We start from the raw sequence: 12,592 nt of genomic DNA, 5'->3' as shown, positions 1-12,592 counted from the left end.
CCTTACTACTCTGAGTAGCCTATTAATGTCTATAGAACTTTTCACAGTAGTAACCATTATGCTCAGAAGTCAGCTTGTACAGCAATAGCACCTTAGGCCAAGATTTTCAAAAGTGACTAGTGATTTTGACTGCCCTGATATTTGGTGCCCAATTTGAGACTCCAGAAGGGGTGTTATCCTGTAAATATGAGGCCCCTTTAAGAAATCTCAAGTTAGACACCCAAAAAATGAGACACTTAAAATCTTGAATCACTTTCAAAAATTTTTGCCTAAGGATGACTGCAGTCACCATACAGAACCCACCGATGTATTCCTTGTTGTATTTTATCAGTCCAGAGAGTACCATCTCTCCGACTTGGTCCTCCTGGAAATGAATGGTGCCACGCCATGACTAAGCTAAGGTGCTAGCTTCAACTAATCCATTGTAGGCCGATGCTCACATGTACTGACAAGGGGCCTGCTCCTGTTACCACTGAAGTCAATGGGAGCAAGACTGGACTCAATATTGTAATTATTGATTACAGCACAAACCCTACTTACTTTCTTCATGAAAGTAGAACCATTGGACTTTTTTAGGGTTGCCAACCCTCCCTGATTGTCCTGGAGTCTCCAGAAATTAAAGATTAATATTTAATTAAAGATTATATCATGTGATGAAACCCCCAGGAATTCGTCCAACCAAAGTTGGCAACCCTTGACTTCAGTGCCCCTACTCAATGAGATAAGGTGCGCAGGATTTGGCCCTAAATAAGCTGTTTGTGTTTGTTCAGTACTTTTTTCCATATTCCTTGAGAGCTGAACAGAACTGGTTTCCTTTCGGTTTAAATAGCTTTGCAGAGTCTAGTGCTACAATCCTCGCACGAAACTCCCAGTCACCTTCAACAGGAGTCTTGAGGGCCTAAGGACTGCACCATTGGGACTGTGAGCATTAAAAGATTGAATTAAAATGTTACTGCTCTTAAATTCAAGAGCTATTGTTTTATTTTAAGTGTTCTTGCAATAGGATTCCTCTCAGAGGACTGACCTCATCACTCCTGGGTGGAGTAGCAGAGTGAAGTCCCAAGCAAGGAATGAGGCCACTTCTATCCTGGGGAAATAAATTCAATATCCTCTAAGTCGTTATGTATATTGGATACATACCACCCCGGGGAGGGGTATTTAATAATATTGTGCAGATAAAAATCTGTGGTTCAATACATTTTATAAGCAAGGTATGTTGAACTAGCACACTGCTTCTCATACACAGCAGTAGATGATACAAGGGGCACTGGAGACCAGTAAATTAGCTAGATAGTCCATGGAACACTGAGGGAGGGTAAGAAGGGATTTCTTTAGACAGTTGTTTGTTATTCAGTCAATAACCAAGGTCAGGAGTAAGAGTAGTGGATCCTTCTGTAATGTATAAGCCCAAAGACAAGCTCAAAGGAGAACAGAACGAGCTAACTCAGGGAATTGTAGCGACAAGAGCCAGACAAGAAAGGATTCCCTTCCATATATAACTTAAAGGCACAAACCTGGGTCTACTTAACTTTCAAAATGAGGACTTGACGGTCCATTGTGCTGCTGAACTGTACAATGAGCCACAACACGCTCGTAGTTAAAATGAAACTGAACCCAGCCTCCTTAAAGGACTCAATAAACAGTAATGCTACCCAAAGATTGGGTTAAGCATGGAAAAAGTTACCTCCACATTAATAACTGAAGGTTTTAAACAGATCCCCTAGTGCAGACTTTAAAAAAATACTTTGTTCCAATGAGTAATAAGTACTCTTCTCCCACCCCAACACCCCTCCTAAAAGTCACCCCCCCTGAAAAAAAAACTCCAAAAAACCCCCAAACTTCCCTCTCACCCCACTTCAGAACATAACTGGTGTTTGCCTGAGTTTCATGAGTTTGAAACCTTCTGTCAGAACAGCCAGTGCAGCTTGGATAGTAATTAGAATGCTGAAAACTGATACAAGCTTTAAGATTCAACAAGTTGCTAAATATAGTAGTAGTCCAGAAGTCAGTTAAAATAAATCTGACAGTGGGATTAGCAGACAAAGGAATAAAGCTTTTTAACACTTACTCTGATAAACTGGTTCCTTTGCTGGAAAACATTCTAGGGACATGTGCGAATACGTATTCATACCATAGGCAAACAGTTTTCTGAACAAACAATTAAATTTACACACATACTGAGGAGCCAAGATCCTTGATTTTGCCAGTCCTCAACTAGACATTGGACCCTGATCCTTATCACAATTATACTGATGTATGCAAGTAAACTTAATGGAATTACTCTTGGTTTACATTCATGTGAGATCAGAATTGGGCCCATAGTCTAAAACGCTCTGAAATTTTAAGGAAATCTATGTAAGTCTTGATATGCATCTACCATTTACAAACTCCTTATAAAAAATTAATAAACGATTAGTGGACATTCATTTTCCTACTAAACTGCTGTGATGTGTATGACGGTTTTGTAGGGACCTAAATAAATAATTGGATGCATTTTATTTTGTGTGTAACACAAGGTTATTGCAACTGATTAATATGAGTTAAAAATACTTGCAGAGACAGTTCAGCCATTGATGTCAGTGACCAAAGCCCCATTGTTTTCAGTAGAATAGAGATCTGAACCTAATCAAAGTAATTATAGCAAGTTATTCCAAGACGCAGCCTAGAATGTAGATAACTATGTAGAGATTCATTATACAGAGGAGAATCAGGAGTTAACTGTATGGAAGACAATGGAATTACACCTGCGTGATAGAAAAATCAAATCCACATGTCTCTCCTATATATCCTGTTACAATTTATGAAAATGTAAGTGGTCCCTTATTATATTTTACCTTAGTGTCACAAACATTACTCAGAATTAGGCTTCTGTGATTAGCTAATCTGTGAAATCCTTTGTAATTGTAATCCAAATTTTGAAGTTTATAAAACAAGTTTTTTACAGAAAGAAAAAAGGAAGGATAAAAGAACAGCTAGTGAGAGAATTTTAAGGCTGTGAAAAATGATCTTGTTATTTACTTCCATATAGCCTAGCCAGGCACACATTTTCACAGTGCTGAATATTTAAATAAATTATAATCCTGGGACAACAGATCATCGCCAATGTTCAGCTAAAGGGCCTGAACCTGCCCCCATTGAAATTAATGGGAGTTCTGCCACAGACTTAACAGATGCAGGATTGGGCTCTTAATTGTTCAGGTTTGTTTTTATAACCTACAATCCAAGTCTGTTGTCTCAAGCTATTGGGACAAATCCTTCCTTGGTTTTCACTCAGTCCTCACTCAGGCAAACTCTTGCTGACATTAAGAAACAGACTAGGAAAAACAGTGAAGATTTCAGGATTTGACTCATTGCTTGGTGTATAAAGTTAAACACACTAGAAGGCCCCTTAACATATTCTCATCTCAGACAATGTTTTTTCTTAGGCACTTGTGTTTGTATAGATTAGTGTCTACCACAAACTTTCCTAATGTTTTGACACAAAACAATTCAGTGACTGACAGATGTAAACCAGATCTGGCAAGACAAATCACAGATCGGAAGGTGAAATTTGCCTCAATAATGAGATTTTGAAACTCTTGTTTAAAGTTGGTCTTTTTCCTCTTTATTGTATTGTTATTGTGTAATATTCCCCAGTTTAAAATCAATGTCTGTTGTGCTTTAAAACAAAAAAACTTTCTGGGTGATGTAAGAACCAGAAAAATGTTTCCAGGTGACTTTTAGTATTGCTATGGACCACTAGTTAATGGTTTCAAATAGTCCGTGCCAAGAAAGTCATCTGTCCACTCATAGGCAGTCATGATATTTTTAATGGACCCAGACATGTCTCGATTTTGGTGGTGTTTCATATTCTGCCCTATTACTCTTATTATATATAAGTGCCTTTGGCTGCTTTTTGTGTTCTATCATTTTGTTCTTGCTACTCCTGCTGTTAAATGGAATCATGTCCAAAACCAGCCATTTTCTGAATATTCAACATATGTGGTAACGGTGACTGGAACAGAAGGCTTAGGCAGATAACTTGTCTGCAAAGAGAAGAACAGGAGTACTTGTGGCACCTTAGAGACTAACAGATTTATTAGAGCATAAGCTTTCGTGGACTACAGCCCACTTCTTCGGATGCATAATAAATTTGTTAGTCTCTAAGGTGCCACAAGTACTCCTGTTCTTCTTTTTGCGGATACAGACTAACACGGCTGTTACTCTGAAACTTGTCTGCAAAGATATATCATGGCTGCCCTGGGCAAAGCCTTCTGGGCTTCACAACTTTAATGAGTTTTGAAAGCACTTAGCACTTCATAGGACAGAACCATATATATGCCTTTAGGCTGAAAGCCAGGATCAGTTTACAAAACTCGCATTTACTATACTTCAAAGCATCACCTAAAGTTATATAATTTGTTATCAAAAGTTCTAAAAATCTGATAGCTACAAATGGTCAAATTTTAAAAGGAAAAAAATACTTTATTAAAGTGTGGCCATTTTTCAAAAATGAAATTTTTTTGGAAAAACGTTTTCATATTTTTGAAGGTTTTTTTCATTTTTTTCCAAAAAACTTCAATGGAAATGTGTGAAGAAAAGATTTGCCTGCTTGCTGCTTTTCAAAATGTATATTTTGGGGGGGGGAAAGGGGGGACTTGCATGGCCAATTTTTAGGACTTGTTTTCATGGGGAAAAAGCCCAGAGTAGCTGGTGTGGAGTAGCTAGTGCACCTAGATACATCACATTAACTCTCTGTGTGGACATACTTATTCTGCAATAAGAGCACCTTCGTGTGCTTTAAAGCATAACAGTATCCACATGGGTAGTTAGTGCATTTTAAATTCACAGCCTAGCTTATTACTCCATACTAACTTCCAGATGCAGACAAGCCCTTAGTCACAAAGGATTTTTTAGACATTTTTTGAAAATTTCAGTTTGAAAATGAAAGTTGTACAAGAAAATTCAGGAAAAATGGAAATATCACAAATGATGACAGATTGAAAATTGCTCTCAAATTTTCCAAAACTCATCTAACTTAAAAAAAAAAATTCAACCAGCTCCTTAAGTTCTGTTTTTTTATGATGTCTTCATGACTTAAATGGAAGAGATTTCTTTGTAAACTAAACATAAAATGCATCCGAAGAAGTGAGGTTTTTACTCACGAAAGCTTATGCCCAAATAAATATGTTAGTCTTTAAGGTGCCACCAGACTCCTTGTTGTTTTTGTAGATGCAGACTAACACGGCTACCCCCTGATACTAAACATAAAAAAGCCACTTTAAGGTTGCATGTCAACATGTTGACGTAAAAACTGGAATACATTACTATTGGATCAGAAACAGAGAAATCTATGGAACATACAAATCAAGAGAGATTGATCTATAATCTTTTCAATCACTTGTACGAAGATGCATGTTTTTTCCCCCCAGCACAAGAACTATGCACTATTTAAGGCCATGTTATAGGGCTTAAGTGGTTCATAGACTGACTCTCTGCGTGGGAGTCAATTTTACCTTTATAGTATCATATAGTATTGAACAAAACAAGCAATAGCAGTAAAAGGACAACTTTGCCAGCTGCATCTACACTAGGAACTTCTGCCAGCACAGCTATGTCAGTCAGTGGTCACATCTCTTGTCACTGCGGACAAAGAGTTCTGTAGTGTGCACCTGGCCTAAGGAACTAATACAAGGTCAACAGGGCAAATCTTACTCAAATACATATCTTGTTGACTTCAACTGAAGTTTCACTTGAATAAGGACTGTCAGTGAGATTCATCCCTGTGCAGACAGCCTGCTCACTTAGTCTCGAGATAGGGCTCAAGTGGGACATAAGTGATACATAGACCTTGTGCATGTTTCATATACCACATGCTGGGTAATAACAAGAGAGGACTCCATGTTTCAAAAAACTAAATTGACTCTTAGGATGCTATTCACAGAGGAGGTACAACTGCTAAGATTCTAGCCATGTGCACATAGACTGGTTCCTTGGTGTCTTCCCTCCTGCAACCTGTGCTCCTCCTTTCAAGGTCCATGTAGATTGTGACAGTGCACACCCTCTGCAGTGAGGTAAATTTCACTCCCTCATGAAGAAGGGGCTTCACAAGCCTATAAGGAACTTAAGTCCTACAGAAGGCTTGACAGCGCTGCAGTTGGATGTAAGTCATGTATGCACCTAATAAGATTTGGCCCAATAGGTGCTGAATTGTCACCCTAAAAGCCATGCCCAAAATTGGCTCTGTATGTGGAACATGATTCAATTGCACGCACTGTAACTTATCCCTGTGGTTCATTGAAATACAAATTGCAATTGCTTTTGGAATGGACCAGTCTGCACTAAATGGCAAAGGGTCCTTAACATCAGAGTTTGGGGAATTTTGTTGCTAGGTTGTGTTGCCTCCCTCTTTGATTATGGTTATGAGGGTGATATATTTTCATTTGAATGGGAAACAAATCCCTTCCCCAGTCCCTTTCTGTCTGCCAGTACAGGCACCCATGGCTCACAGGGCTTATGAAAGACTAAGGGGGAATATTTTGTAAACATACTGCCAACACATCATTACCAGATCCATACACCAAGTCAGTGGCACTGTCAGGAGGCCTGGTTCCCAGCCCCATGCTGTATCCAATAGACCACGCTGCTTCTGACCTCTGGACACGAGAGCTCCCATGGTATTTTATGCTTGAGACTCAAAGCCTCATTCCAACTGTGGTAATAATATTCTGCCTACCTAAATTGCACCTGTAGTTGCAATTGGATATGGTGTTCTTCATTCCGAGCCTAAAGGATTGCTCTGTATTACTGTGCACTGTTAAACAGCTGCTGTGCCCCCCTCCCCAGCCCACCCCACAGGTGGCCGCACTTCAGTAGTGGATGATGTGAACCCTGTGTGAGATCAATCTTGGTTCCACTGCAGTCACTTGCCATTGACTTCAGTATGACCAGGCTTTGGCCCTGTGTGCGGCTGGTAAAGCAATCTGAACACCGGCAGGGTGAGATGTTTTGTTATTTATCCACTGCAATGTACAGGCTGCTCAACAGAGTAGAGAGAAAGAGGAAAAAAAATAAGTCCTCAGTTTGCTTTCTGCAGCCACATGTTTAGTTGGTCGGGTCTAAAGCACAGCACTATTTCATGGATACCCGCAGACAGGAAAGCTAATTAAGTTGAAATATTTCATTTTATCTGAAAAGGTTTAATGGGGTCAAACTTGAAGACAATTAGTGAAGTTCCCGGTTTGCCATGTCCTTTTAATTATGAGCCCCTTGCACAAGCAAGGAGCTCTTTGAAGCTCACACAACAGCATTTATGAAACTGATTAGCTTTCTAAACTTTCTGCATGCCATTGCTCACAGCGAGTAGTACATTACTCCACGTCTAGTCTCTGTGAAATCACTGGGGCTGCTGACAAAATAAGGCACTACTCAAAGAGAGAAAAGGAGGGAAAAAGTGAAATCTGGCCGTTTGGAAGAACTTGGGGGCCTATTCACACACAATGAGATTTATAATGTTAATGACAAGAGATTCAAAGTTTACTTGACACTGGTAGTAATTTAGGTTTCTATCAGGTAATATAGTTGATCCAATTTTGGAGTGAGGGAAAGAACAGCTAGTTGCCCGTAGGGGCTCCCCGTCACCACATTTTCTCTGTATTGGTATTGCTTGCAGCTAATGCACAGTTTTTAAAAAGTGGCAGAAAGTGGAGTTCCTAACCCAGTACAAACAATGAGGAGTCTGAAACCTGTAACCCAGTACAGTTGTTGCCCACTGGTGAGTGTGTGTTTCAGGACCTTCTCTGTGTTGATCCACAGAGGGTAAGATGTTACATCATTTTGGTTATCACATAAAGGATTGAATGGGGGACCATCAGAGCTAAAAGTATGGGCTGCTACAGCTTGAGCTAAAACACCCAGTGTCTACAACTGCAAGCTGTAACAATTCCTGTCCTCTGTGGATGGGCACAGAGGGGAAATCTGTAAACACTTTCACCAGTGAGTGATACAGTGACACCATAGCAATGTCTTTCAAAACCGGCTGAGGGTGTTCAACAAGTTTCCTTATATTTAGCGTTATTCAAGTTTAAGCTCTCTCCTTTGCTCTCTACACTGATGTATCAAATCCACATTTCTGACCCAGAGTTAATTCTTAAAACTGTGGGGGAGGAAATTACAACTAAGCATGTTTTGGAACAGATTGACATGCATCTTTAAAAGAGTGTTACAGTCGAATGGAGCTAAACACTTTAAAGTCAGGCAGTGCCAACATTAAGATTCCCTCTACAACCTTAATGCTCCTTACAATAAAAACTTTAATTACATGGTTACATACTATTAGATCTGCAGAGCCATGCCTAATTCAGCACGCAGGAGGGACAGTGCATAGTCAATGAGCCAGCTGTTCCCTATTTGTTTCCCCCCCCCTTATTATTCAATGTGTGGTCCCCTCCATTATTGTCTGCACACCAGCCAGCCTCTGCATTGGGGGGCCCAACTTTACCACCATCTTCCTGGGTTTTGTAAGAAAAACAACCACAAACACCTCATTTGTCAGGGAATATAGTTGCCATCTCAGTTTCGAAGGTTTTCTTTCCACACACCCCACTTACTGTAACCCCTTTCTTCTTCTCTCATGCATTCCCAGATTAATTGTGTGCTGAGATTTTACTAGAGGTAACAATTGTTGGCCCCGATCTTGCAAACACTTATGTGTTCAACTTTACTGCCATGAATAAGCCATTTACTTCAGTTAAACGTGTAGGGATAAGATTTTGTCACAGTGGCTACCATTGTCATGGAACCTGTGAATTTTGGCATTTCTTGCCACTCAACCATGAAACCAGTGACCTGTCTTGTGGAAGCAGGAAGTGATCTCAACTTTTTGGCAGTATCAGCAGCAGTAAAATGCTACAGAGGCAGCAACAAAAAAATGAGTAAAGTAGCTAAAATAAGTGCAAAGCAATGAGCACAGCAATACCCTACAAACAGTGGAGGAAAGTCGTGTACTAGGTGGAACATGCATGCTGATTTTACTGGACAGGCTAGCTGTGACAAGCATCTGGAAAGTGCAGCACATACACTCAAATAAGAGGCAGTACAAATGGAGAAAAACAGAAATGTGAAACTTCAGAAAATGGTTACACAGATGTTTAATACTAATACAGAGAGCAGCTTCACAGAAGATGTGAAATTTTCGAATTAGCAGATGCCTTCTAGACCTTGACAATCTAAAACTCAGAGGGTTTGTAGAATGCAATCTGGAACATCGTTTTTGCATGGGACATCAACAACCGGGGCATGGAGAAGGAGCTTGAAGAATCCATCAGTCTCATGGGAATCATCATGAATAACATTTAGTACAAGAGGATAGACAGGACTATGGTCTGGAACCAAATAAGCACCCACTTGCTTGGAGTCAATGCACAAAGAGGAGCATCATCAACAAGAAAAACTTACCTTTAACAGTAAACCCCATGAACTCAGCATCAGAGTGAAAACCTTGCTGTATGCCTCAAAGCACAACAAGAGAACGGAGCTTTGGGTGGTTGGGGGTTGAAGGTGGGTGATTGGAGCTGGGGGGAACACTTAGGGAACACACTGATTTTAAGGAAGGAAAAATGTCCATATGTTTAAGGCCTTATTTCTTTAAAGTACTTAAATACACCTCTACCCCAATATAATGCTGTCCTCGGGAGCCAAAAAATCTTACCGCGTTATAGGTGAAACCGCATTATATCGAACATGCTTTGATCCGCCGGAGCACACAGCCTCGCCCCCCTGGAGCGCTGCTTTACTGCGTTATATCCGAATTCATGTTATATCGGGTCGTGTTATATTGGGGTAGAGGTGTAGCTCCCATTATCAAAGTATTGGAGCAACTCAGAATTTGTAATATGTTTATCCTCACAAAAACCCCTGTGAGGGAATAAACTACATTAGTCCCATTTTACTGATGGTACAAAGAGAGAAAAAGGCTATGTCTACAGTGCAGAGTTTTGTTGCCAAAAGTTCTGCTACTTTAATTAAAGCGTTTTAATTAACGTGCTGTTGCATGTCCATACTATGCTCCTTGTGTTGGCAGAGTGCATCCATACTAGCACTCTTGCATCAACACAGAGAGCAGTGCACTGTGGATAGTTATCTCACTGTGCAACTGGCTGCAGAGTGCTTTGAGATGGGTTTGTAATGCCTCATGGGGCAGGTAAAGCGTCACATGATGCAGGTTTCCCAATCCCATCATTCCATCGGCATCCTACTAGATTGTCAGTCACTTTTCAACTTAAGTGGGAGGGGAGGGAGGAGAGTGTCCGAGAGGGAGGGTGTGTGTGTGTGTGTGTGGGGGGGAGAAACAGAGTGTGTGTTGGGGGAGTGTGTGAGAGAGTGGGGAGATGTATGTAAGAGATAGAGTGTGGGTTGGGGGAGTGCGTATGTTGGGGGAGAGTGTGTGTCTTGGCATGCTGTCTCTATGTTCAGACAGCCACTGGCAGCAACCAGTTCTAAGACAGGTGGAGGGGGAACACCCGGGAACAGCCCCGCCTCCCTTCCTGGCTCTGCACAGCACAGCGGGTTCTCTCTCTCTCTCTCTCTCTCTTTCACACACACACACACACACACACACACACACACACACACACACACACACACACACACACACACACACACATGCCCCTGCTTGCCTGTCTACCTCTGTGTTCATAGTGCGGGAGACAGCAGCATTTCATGTTAATGTTTTGTTCTTTGTTCCCAGAGCAGAGCAGCAAGCTCAGCTGTGTCAGGAAGCTTTGAAAGGGGAGGGGCGCATGCCTGTAGGGCAGCTGAGTTCAAAACCATGAGCAGAGCGGTCATAGCGGGCATTGTGGGATACTGGGGGAGGCCAGTTCTGGCGATATAACGAATGGCAGCATCTACACTGATGCTTTGTCGCTTTAACTTTGCTGCAAAAAAGCTCCGTGTTTCTCGTTGAGGTGGTTTTATTTTGTTGCCAAAACTGAAAAGTCACCAAAAGTGGCATTGTAGTGTGTACACCTCCACTGTTTTGCTGCCAAAATCTGCCTTTTACTGACAAAATTCTGCCATGTAGATGAGGCCTAAGCAACTTCCCCTTGTTCACAAAGGAAGTTTGTAGCAGAGGAAGGAAATGAAGCCAGGTCTCCTGTGTCTAAGGCTAACATCCCAGTCACAAGACCATCCTTTCTCTCCCTTCAGCTTTCCTCCTTTATGAGGATAAATTCATCAATAACTGTCTGATGCCTTCAATTCCATGTGGACATCTAGATAAATAGAAGGGACCTGACTTTCGCTCAGATCAGGATATTAGCAGTTTATATCCACTTTGCACTAACTTTGCATGGGATTAAATGACTCCACAAACTTAAGGGAAATGGAGAATTAGACCCATAGACGTCAAACATGGAAGATGTTAGGCTTATTGTTAAGTTTCACAATATTCAAATTTTCTGTCTCAGGGAACTTATGGAGCAGGGCCACAATATAATGCCATAGATTTATTACAATAATATGAGAGTCTGTTCATTCTGCATAAAGACAGTTTCTTGAGAACCACAGGACCTGAATCGCCACTGCCAGGCATCTTGGCTAATCATTTTCACTCTCTTCGCAGTGCTGTAAATGACTAGACAAGATGCAAGATGGGGAGAAAGTGCGTGTAAAACACTATCAGGTCAAAATGTTACTCCTGCTTTGCACTCTAAAGTAGTGCAATTTAAGCACAGTGCACAAAACACAAAACCAACAAACCCTTCCCTCCAAAATACCTTCCTTTGTGACTACATAGTCTCTATTTTAGAATCACCGCCTTCTAGGAACTTTTCCCCAGCATACCTGTCTGGAAACTGGCCCTTTAAATGTGGCAGAAACAAACAGCTGCAGGTCTAAAGTAGCCATTCTGCAACTGCCTGCTGTTTGTTGTGCCTTCCTTCCTTCCTTCCAGCAGTAAGTACTTTTATTTCCTGTTAGATTGTCCCTTCCTTATTTCTCAGGGAGACGGCACGTTCTCACAGGTAGCATGTTGCAGTTTATATTCCTTGGCTATGGAAATAGAAACCATATTATTTCACTTACTACAACCCAGGTCTCCCTTTTTAAGATACCTTTCTTAGGGTAAAGTTTAATGGTAGACATAATTTCCCCAATATAATTTAAATTTACCCCCCTCCTCATTGCCTTTTTGCGGGCCACAAACGGTGGCAGTGTATCTTAGTCCTCTGCAATAAATGAGAAGTAGAAAAGCCACATCATTATCTCCACTGATGCAACTACCATTCTGTTCCTGTTAAGATACCTTTTGTTCTTCTTAAATGCCTCTGTCTCCACACATGAACCCTTTTAAAAAGATGCCAGATCTTCTGGGTCTTGTCTTAAAGCTTTACAATATGCAGCTTTTATGCTGTTACTGTGTTAATTTAAACTGCACAGAGAGCTTTTTTGTTCATCTCAGGTTTTAGGATTAATTTTAGTAGATAACAGTTATTGGGGGGGAAATACTACAAAGGCCTGTCAGGGTTTCAGAGAAGCGATGGGAAACTTGTTTTTTCAAAATGTAGAACCCACTTGGCTTGTATCATCATCATCATGTTTCCATTACGCCTCTGGC

The sequence above is a fragment of the Malaclemys terrapin genome, chromosome 1 (assembly GCF_027887155.1).
Source record: "Malaclemys terrapin pileata isolate rMalTer1 chromosome 1, rMalTer1.hap1, whole genome shotgun sequence".
NCBI classification, from domain to species: Eukaryota; Metazoa; Chordata; order Testudines; family Emydidae; genus Malaclemys; species Malaclemys terrapin.
Note: the sequence above shows the minus strand (reverse complement) of the source record.